General features: G+C 43.9%; 1 long non-coding RNA gene across 1 annotated transcript; it reads right to left on the bottom strand.

Moving 5' to 3' along the window:
* Positions 1-7,318: 7,318 nt before the first annotated feature.
* Positions 7,319-8,391, bottom strand: LOC148341851 (uncharacterized). The gene is made up of 2 exons (XR_015839718.1): positions 7,999-8,391; positions 7,319-7,652 (listed from the first exon to the last, which is right to left on the bottom strand). It is a non-coding gene; the product is annotated as an uncharacterized LOC148341851 (long non-coding RNA).
* Positions 8,392-9,340: the final 949 nt, after the last annotated feature.

Genomic DNA, 9,340 nt, shown 5'->3' with positions numbered 1-9,340 from the left:
AGCAATAATAAACCTCCAATAGAAACAAGACACACTTAGAACAATTAACAGGAATATGTGAACAGTTGTATTTATATATCCCAAACTCCCCAATATTCAGAACATTCAATCTCTCTTTAAACATATATTCGTGTTAGTTTGTGTCAAAATTGGTGTCAGATCTGACCCACAAAAAAAATGTCTGAGATCTCAGAAAAAACAAAAAAAAAGGAAAAAAAGATTTGTCCAAAAAAAATCCTCTTGACGGTCCTACCACCCTCCAGGGAAATAGGTGGCCACGGGAATCCAACGTCACTCGCCGGCGTCCTAGGAAGTATCCAATCCACTGCCGGTGCAGTTCAAGCTTTAGACGATTCTTTTAGTCCCAGAAAAAACAGCCAGGATCGATAGTCTCAAAATAAATCGAATTTCCTTGGCAAGAAAACACCACAGGATTTGAACTCCATTCGCTCACAGTTCACACAAAAAAGTTCAACGGACCAGTATGGTCTATTCAGAGCCTTTCTCCTTCAACTCGCATGAAACAAAATGCTAGAAAGTTCTCTACGTCTCTCGTACGAGATGAGACGTCATCTCAACGCTGCGGTGCGTTCTAGGTCCGTAGGAAATAGTAACAGCGCTAAGAAAAAATCACATTAACAGAAAATAAGAATAGGAATAAAAAAAGGCTGAGCCAAACATGGGTTACATTCTCCCCCTCTAAACGGCATGAGTCTCTTCATGCAACGTTTTACAGCTTGGGCATTGTGGAGGTTGTAGCACAGCTCTCGAGAACGCAACGCTTAAAGCCTGAAAAAAAGAACTAATAGCCAAGTTCAGTGGCTCTCCCAGTTCATCATAGGTAAACTTTTTAGGTTGACGTCTTTCTCTTTCGGAGCGTCGCAAGCCTATTGACTTAACCGCTGCATCATCTGGTTTGACAGTGTCAGTACTGGGTTTACAGTCTGAGGGAATAACTGTGTCAGTCAGGGTAGGAGTCAAGTCAGGTTCAGGGATCTCAATAAGGTGGTCGGAAGACCTATCTGTAGATGGCAACTCAACACTACTCAACTCAGGAACTTCATGTTGTGAGGTCATGTTGGACTTATCAAGGTCAAGTGTTGGTTTCTCTGGCACTGCAACATCAGAAGATGACACTGAGGGTTGGACATGCTTAGGAGGTTGGAATTTAACAGGAAACTGCTCAGTTTGGGTATAAGGGCCCTTCGTGATTATCTGCCGCTCCCGTGAGTCAATACAAAATATCTCTTCATCACTCGTTTCATCCTTGTCACTGTACTCTCCTTCACTTCCAACATCAGTCTCCATCATCTTATTTGTCTTGCTCCTTGTCTTCACTTTCCTTGAATTGTCTCCTGGAGAATCGGATTCATTCTGATCCTCCACAGGTAAGAACCCACAAGGCAAAAGAAGATCCCTGTGTAAAGTGCGCTGAGGACCCTCTCCAGTCTCAGGTTTAACAACATAAACAGGACTGTCCTTGATGCGTTTTACAACAGTGTGAATGGTTTGCTCCCAACGATTTGCCAGTTTGTGCTTTCCTCTGACATTAACATTCTTTACTAGGACCCTATCACCAACAAAGAGTTCAGCAGCTCTTATTTTGTTGTCAAAACGTGTCTTATTCTTCTCACCCATCTTCTTTGAGTGTTTGGAAGCAAGAGCGTAGCTTTCTTGGAGGTTTGCACGAAGAGTTTTGACATAATCTGAATAGGACTTTGGACTAGATTTGCCAGGGTATGTACCAAGGATAAGATCAATAGGCAACCTGGGCTGTCTGCCGAACATTAGTTCGTATGGGGAATACCCTGTCGTGTCATTTCTGGTACAGTTGTAGGCATGCGTTAAGGGCTTGACGAAGTCTCGCCAATGGAACTTGTCCTTCTCCTCCAATGTGCCTAACATAGCTAGCAACGTCCTATTGTAGCGTTCTACCGGGTTTCCCCGGGGATGATACGGAGTGGTACGGATCTTCCTCGCCCCAACCAAAGCACAAAGCTCCTTGACTATTTTAGACTCAAAGTCTCTCCCTTGATCACTTAGCAGACGGCAAGGAAACCCATAGGGAATGATCAAGTTATCCCAAAGCGTTTTCGCTATCGTTTTAGCTTTCTGGTCTCTTGTAGGTACTGCTATGGCAAATTTTGTAAAATGATCCGTCAATACTAACACATTCCTTGTGTCTCGACTATCTGGCTCAATGGACAGATAATCCACACAAACTAATTCAAGTGGGTAAGTCGTGTGAATGTTTTCCAGCGGGGCGGCTCTTTGGGGAAGACCCTTCCTCATGACACATCGAGGGCATTTCCTGCACTTATCTTCAATGGACTTGGCCATTCTTGGCCAATAGAACCTAGCTCGAGCAAGATGTAAGGCACGGTCAAATCCCAGGTGACCAATCTCATCATGTACACCTTTCAAAGCTCTTTCACGATACTGATGAGGTAGTACTAACTGGTAGACTAGAGAATCTTGGTCTTTACACTTCCTGTATAACACTCCATTTCTGAGTTCAAGTTTGTTCCATTGGTTTAGCATGACCTTAACATCAGCGGATTCGTACTTTGTTTCATTGAGTCCAGGTTTCGCACCTCCTTCCAACAAGGTTATGACACGTGCAATAGGGGGGTCCATCCTTTGTGCTGTGTGCCAATCAGCATCTGTCATTAAGGGCAAGATATTTTCACCATATGCTTCAGGGACTGCTGTAAGGTCAATAGCGAGAGACTCGACAACAACAAAAGGTTCTGATGGAATTGAAACAGAATGGCGCTGGCACAAAGCAGTGAAAGTTTCATGATCCATTTGATTTGATGAATCAATGAGTCGCATTTTCATGTCATTAATACGAGCTCTCTCTTTGCAAAAAGCCTCATCTTCATAAGGTGGTTCTTGTGGCCGCCGAGACAACCCATCGGCGTCTTTGTTCGCTTGACCAGCCCTGTACTTGATGGTAAAGTGATAAGTGGACAAGGCAGCCAACCACCTGTGTCCAGCAGCATCCAACTTGGCACTTGTTAAGACGTATGTTAGAGGATTATTATCAGTCAGGACAACAAAAGAAGAACCATACAAGTAATCGTTAAATTTGTCACACACAGCCCACTTGAGGGCCAAGAATTCAAGCTTGTGTGTGGGATAATTTTGTTCGCTTTTGGAAAGCCCCCGGCTCGCATATGCAATTGCCCTAAGCTTCCCCCCTTGCTGCTGATAGAGGGCAGCTCCCAAGCCATCACGACAAGCATCAGTGTGCAGTATGTATGGGAGCTGTGGATCTGCAAAGGCGAGAATAGGTGCTGAGGTTAGTTTCCTGATTATCGTGTGAAACGCTGTATCACACTCTGGAGTCCACTGCTCTGCAAGAGGCTGAGTCGGACTGCGAGTTAGCTGAGGTGGCTCTCGTTTGTAAATTTTTCCTCGTTTCTTTGGTGGGTGATAATTTGTAGTAAGACGGTTAAGGGGTTTAGTTATCTTGGAATATCCTTCAATAAAACGTCGATAGTACCCAGCGAAGCCTAAAAAACATTTTAACTCTTTGACAGTAGATGGACGTGGCCAGGTTTTCAAAGCTGAGATTTTGTCCGGATCAGTATGTACTCCATGGGCATCCACAACATGTCCTAAATATTTAACTGAGTCTCGAAAGAAATGACACTTTTCTGGGGACAGTTTAAGCCCATAGTCTCTGAGACGTGACAGGACTTTCATCAACCTGTTCTCGTGTTCCTGCAACGTGTCTGAGAACACAATTAGATCGTCCAAAAAAACAAGCACTTCGTTCAAGTGGAGGTCACCAACACACCGCTCCATGAGGCGTTGGAAAGTGCCTGGGGCATTCGTGACACCTTGTGGCATCCTATTAAATTCATAGAAGCCAAAGGGGCATACAAAAGCTGTCTTAGGCTTGTCTTCTTCAGCTACCTCAACCTGATAATAACCAGACTTAAGGTCCATGACAGAAAACCACTTCGCCCCACTGAGAGCTGTGAATGTTTCCTCAATATTTGGTAGGGCGTATGCATCTCTTATGGTCCTCAAATTTAACTTGCGATAGTCTATGCATAGCCTGATGGATCCGTCCCTCTTTTTAACCAATACAATTGGTGAAGCAAAGGGGCTTTGAGACTCACGGATTATACCTGCGTCAAGTAGCTGTCTGAGATGCTGCTTCACTGCTTCTCTGTCGCTTGGGTGAATGGGCCTTGGACGTTCTTTGAAGGGTGTCTCATCGTGTAACCGGATCTGATGCTTTACAGCAGTAGTGTGGCCGTGCGACATGTCATCAAGAGCAAAAACATCAGAAATGGATAGTAACTTTTCCCGGATGCGCTTTTTCCATTCCTCTGAGATGGGAGACTCGTCAAGATCGAAGATGAATCTACTGGTCTCCTGTCCCGGTTGATTTAGGGAAACTTGAGGTTTAACAGGTGTAAAAGGGGACACCTGCTGGGCTACACAAGCTTGTGCAAGAACGCTGGTTGGCCGCAGTGTCACGCTACGTTCACCCACATTATGTACAATGACAGGCACTTTGGTACTGGCCCTAAAAGGAATGTCTACAAAAACGGACTCGATCAGCAGGCCTCCTGGCAACTTGTACTTCTCATGCTGTTCAAGCACAAAGCTCGTGTATGGGTTTGTTCTTCTTAATCTCACATTTCCCATGAGACATGTTTTCTGGTTTGGAAGAATTGTGACAGGCTTCTTACTATGCAGCATTACCGGGTAGGGATCGGTATCATTTCTCTGAGCCTGGGCAACATGTTGTAGGATCATTGCAAACTCTTTGGAGCGTATTCCTTGAATAAACGCAGGCCCATTTTGCTCCACTAATTGTTCATAAAGTCGCAAAAGTACATTTGTCCCAATCAGCAATGGAATTTTACTGTTAAAGTGGCATTCGGGAACTACGAGTGCTAGTACGACCAACTCCTGCTCTTCTCCTATCATATGTCGTGGGAAGGAAATGTGCGTCTGAATGTAGCCGAGGTATGGGACATTCTGTCCTCCGGCTCCCTCAATTTCAAGAATAGTGTGAATAGGTTGGATGGAAAGATGAGAAAGGTGCTCTTTGTGGAAAGGCTCAGAGATTGTCGTTACTTGTGAACCGGAATCTATTATAGAGTCACATGGCGTCCCTTCAATCAGTACAGAGGCTGCACAGCGTGGGCCTATGAGACCTTTGGGCAAAGACAATTGAGGGTCGAAAATGTGTTCGGGTTTCATCGGGCAAGTGTTTTGCTGTTCAATGTCAAAAGATTTGGGACTCTGAGAATCAATGGTTGCAGCTCCTGGATGTCCCACAGCAGGAGCTGCCATTAGTTTAATGCAAAAGGAGCTGAAGCCTGTCGTGCCACAAAGTCAGCTTGTTTCTTCTTCAACTCAGCGTTTTTCTCTCTGACGAGGACAGGGTTTGAATCATTCGTGCAATGAACTGCTATGTGATTGTCTTCCCCACACTTGAAACAAAACCATGCACGAGGCATGCCAGGGATTTTAACAGAGGTTCGTGACTGTCTTGAATTGACATATAAGGACTCCTTAGGCTCAGTTGCACCATATTTGTGTGCAACCCTTTGGGTTTGGATAAGCATTTGGACTTGCTTGGTTAACTCAGCAATTTGCTTTTCAATGTTAGCAGGTTCATTTGTGGGTTGTGAATCTACAGGGGGACTAGACATTGGGGTGGTGGTCTTTTCCTTTTTGCTCAACTTTTCCACTTGCTTTGTGAGTTCAGTGACCTTTAAATCAAGCTTTGCAGTTTCGTCATCAAATGAAGTGGGGCTTATCAGCGACGCTTGGTCAAGGACGGGCATGTTAAATACAGAGTGGGCATGTGCAGCAGCCTTTGTTGTACCCAAATGTTTTTTCATACGGTGCAATTTAGCTGTCCGTCTGTCTTCCTCTGTCCGCAACATGAGAATGAGGTCCGGGAACGAAGGGGGGAACTCTTTTTCCCTTCAAGCTGAAGACCTATGATCAAACTCTGGTCCCAGCAACCCCGAATGAACTGTTTAAGGAGTAGCTCATTCACATTTGTAGTAGATGCACCCCCTCTAGAAATAACTCTGGTGAGAAGACTGTGAAGGCGACTCAAGAAAGCGGAGGGCTTTTCTCCATTGTTTTGGTTGGAGCCCAGAAATGAGGCGAAAAGTTCTTCTCCATCCTCAACAACGCCAAAAGCGGATTCAAGCTGAGTCACATATGTTGATGGTAGTGCAGTGACTCCGAGGGGCTTTACAATGTCTGAAGCAGGGCTAAGTAAGCTTTCAAGCATCCTTCTTACTTTGTGTGCATCAGTCAAAGAAGAGTCGCAAAGTAAAAGATCAACTTGGGTGCGCCATGTCTCATAATCAACTTCACCGTTGGGCCGAGGAAGTCGACCTGAGAAGGTGCGTATTTTTGCATGTGCAAGGGACGTATGAGTTGGCTCGTTACGTATAATGTGCTCAACCACCACTTTCTGGACATGAGAAGGGTTGTAAATGCTCTCATCTAAACGACCAGCACTAGGACTAAAAGCACTTGTGGGCTCTGCTGGTTCACTTTGATCACAATAGTGAGTGTCAGTATCAATGTTTTGGTCATTAGTCGGTTGTGTCATAGCATTAGGTGTGGGGCCCGCCTGTAATTCACTTTGAAGGAAACTAAGGAAGCCTACCTTGCCACTATTTCCCATAAACTCAAGTTCTCTAAGGTACCGACGGGCCACTTCTTTGCCCATCTCCCCTTGAGCGATATCTCTAATAGTTTTAGACGACCAAGTCGAACTTGGGTTATTGGGGCTTGCAAGTTCCCCTAAGGTCGCAGGATCAACTTCCAAAATAGCCTGTTCTGATTCGTAGATAACGAGAGTTCTGCCTTGCGGTTGGTGTGGCTCATCTGGAACCCTAATGACCTTTTCTATTTTACCATTTATCACAAAAACATCAGAAATATGACCATCTGTGCAACTTGGTTCAATTCCTGTGACATACAACGTTTTTTGACCATCAACTCTAAACCGCTGACAAAGATCCATTTTTTTTCCAGAGATATAAGTTACAAATAAGCGTATCTTATGGGTTGGAGGTAACAAAAGCCACTATGCCAATCTCCTGGCTGGCTCGCCACAATTTGTGTAACCACCACAATTGAACTAAGCAGCGTCACACTCAAGCCAAGTAAAATAAATCTGAATTTTTTTTAGTGTACCAATTATTCGTAAGTATTCAACTCAAGACTCATCCATCTTGGGTCGCAGGGAGATTGGCGGCAGCAACTCTACTTAGAGCAATAATAAACCTCCAATAGAAACAAGACACACTTAGAACAATTAACAGGAATATGTGAACAGTTGTATTTATATATCCCAAACTCCCCAATATTCAGAACATTCAATCTCTCTTTAAACATATATTCGTGTTAGTTTGTGTCAAAATTGGTGTCAGATCTGACCCACAAAAAAAATGTCTGAGATCTCAGAAAAAACAAAAAAAAAGGAAAAAAAGATTTGTCCAAAAAAAATCCTCTTGACGGTCCTACCACCCTCCAGGGAAATAGGTGGCCACGGGAATCCAACGTCACTCGCCGGCGTCCTAGGAAGTATCCAATCCACTGCCGGTGCAGTTCAAGCTTTAGACGATTCTTTTAGTCCCAGAAAAAACAGCCTGCACGAAACGTGCAGAGCAATCATTCAATGTGGCCCCAAAAACAACAGTGCAACAATCGTCCAGTGAAAAAAAATTAAATAGAATAAAAGAAAATACGTGTATCGAACACACATGGAGTCCTTCGTGAGCCTGTTAGCTTATCTCACTAGGTAGTACACTTGCTAGGAAGGCATGTGCGAGTAAAATAGTTTACAATGCTTTAATTTCTTCAGTTATATCTCACCATTAGCTAATAACAATCTCAACGTTCACAAACCTTCATCCTGACTGTTTTTTTCAGTTAAACATCATGAGATATATTGACACAGGAATGTTAATTAGGCACATTCGACAAAAAACTCACCAGGATCGATAGTCTCAAAATAAATCGAATTTCCTTGGCAAGAAAACACCACAGGATTTGAACTCCATTCGCTCACAGTTCACACAAAAAAGTTCAACGGACCAGTATGGTCTATTCAGAGCCTTTCTCCTTCAACTCGCATGAAACAAAATGCTAGAAAGTTCTCTACGTCTCTCGTACGAGATGAGACGTCATCTCAACGCTGCGGTGCGTTCTAGGTCCGTAGGAAATAGTAACAGCGCTAAGAAAAAATCACATTAACAGAAAATAAGAATAGGAATAAAAAAAGGCTGAGCCAAACATGGGTTACACATAGGCCTAAATTTGTGTAAAGGTATCTTGTAAACAATATAAATAATGCCATGTGCAAAGGAGCTAGTCGCCTGTAAACAAAATGCTAAATAGAATGAAAAAATGTCAATGGAATGCTAGTGCCAAATAAACAAGTGTGCTTCATCAGGAAAATGTGCCGTCTCGAGTGATGCGCGGTCGCTGCTTGTCGTCTACGTCATGCACAGTCAGGCTCAAACAGGGATCCATGTTGCGACTCGACCACAAGTCGGATGTGGATGCAAAATGCTCGACATGTCTACGCTCCCGTCCCGATGTTGTCCATATAAGGAAGTGCTGTTTGCGACAAATATTTCCGTGCCTCTTGTTGGCTACGTTCATGAGGCGTTTAAATCCTGTGCGCTCCACTGTAACTAGAGGAGCTATATCTTAAGCTATATGCTAGGCTATCGCGTCCACTTCTGAGACGTTATCTCGTATGGTGTCGCCTCCGTTATGGGCTGTTGTCACTTGTCGAACCTTGCTTCTCACTTTGAACTTTTAGCACAAGCTCCAAGTCAACAGCATGGTTGTGTTGTGGGTGGTGAAAAAGAAAAGGTTGGATGCGCTGTTTTGGGTGCTTCTGACGCACTCTGTAGTTCATGTTCTTTTGCTCAAACATCGTCTATATGGAACCCAAAACATTTCCAAACGACAGATGTCGAATTTCTTTTCGGGACAAGCACAACTGGAACAACTTCAACTAACGTTACTTCGTCTTCAGCCGTGTCAGCTGCTTCTGGATTTGAATCGCCAGCTACGACCGCGTCGTCAGTTTTCTTTCTTGTTCAGCTGGGTGGAGTCACATGACTACAGCCGCTCAAGCCGTCTTTCAGGGGCATGAACATAGCTGCAGACTAAAAGGACTTCTTTTTTTTTTTAAACACCGAATTAATCGACATGGGCAAAATGATTTTATTCAATTTCGATCACGGTAAATTTTCGGTTTATTGCCCAGCCCTACGAGAATAGCAGCGATCCTTGAAGCTTAAAAAGACACCAAAAAAAAACC

Source organism: Idiotropiscis lumnitzeri, chromosome 2, assembly GCF_059441095.1.
Source record: "Idiotropiscis lumnitzeri isolate Australia: NSW breed Sydney's pygmy pipehorse chromosome 2, RoL_Ilum_1.0, whole genome shotgun sequence".
Lineage (NCBI taxonomy): Eukaryota > Metazoa > Chordata > Actinopteri > Syngnathiformes > Syngnathidae > Idiotropiscis > Idiotropiscis lumnitzeri.
The sequence above is the reverse complement of the archived record's forward strand: the minus strand, read 5'-3'. Positions and strand labels throughout refer to the sequence as shown.